Genomic DNA, 709 nt, shown 5'->3' with positions numbered 1-709 from the left:
TACTGTACTCTTTAGTTTCACATTTGTGAACTTATTCATACATATTTTTTTTTGTAAATTTTCATTATAAAATACTACATTGGTAAGAGGGTGAGGTCGTAAATCCTCTAACTGTGCTCTCATAAATACACACATATAACTTAGCATTTATCATCAACATCATATCATCACAATTACATAATTCACTTCAAACAAATTAACATACATAATTATGTTACACGAACTTTTCAATTATCAATTTCAAGCTAGTGTACTTAAACATACATTCCATGAATTTTGAGTAAATTTACTCATAGCATTTACTTAACTAAACAAGTCAGACACATAATATCATATGAATGCCACACAAACATAGATAAGCTTATCACAATATAAACTTTCATTTCATTCACATTTCATCATTTCTCAACTATTGATTATCTCATTTCGTACATTATCACATACATATCATGAACTTCCATTCATACCTTTCTAAGTTCCTTCTCATCATAAACACATTTCAAATATCTCAATATCACTAACTCATATTTCTCTTACCATATACATAATTTAACATTTAACATTTAATAATAAATAATTTGAATTATAGTAATACAACCGTACGTTGAGTATGTTTATACTCAGTGGTATTAACATAATTCAAATTATAAAAAACTATAATAAATAATAGACATCAAACATCTAACAATATAAGTCATATGTGTTAATT

The sequence above is a fragment of the Gossypium hirsutum genome, chromosome A03 (assembly GCF_007990345.1).
Source record: "Gossypium hirsutum isolate 1008001.06 chromosome A03, Gossypium_hirsutum_v2.1, whole genome shotgun sequence".
Lineage (NCBI taxonomy): Eukaryota > Viridiplantae > Streptophyta > Magnoliopsida > Malvales > Malvaceae > Gossypium > Gossypium hirsutum.
The sequence above is the reverse complement of the archived record's forward strand: the minus strand, read 5'-3'. Positions refer to the sequence as shown.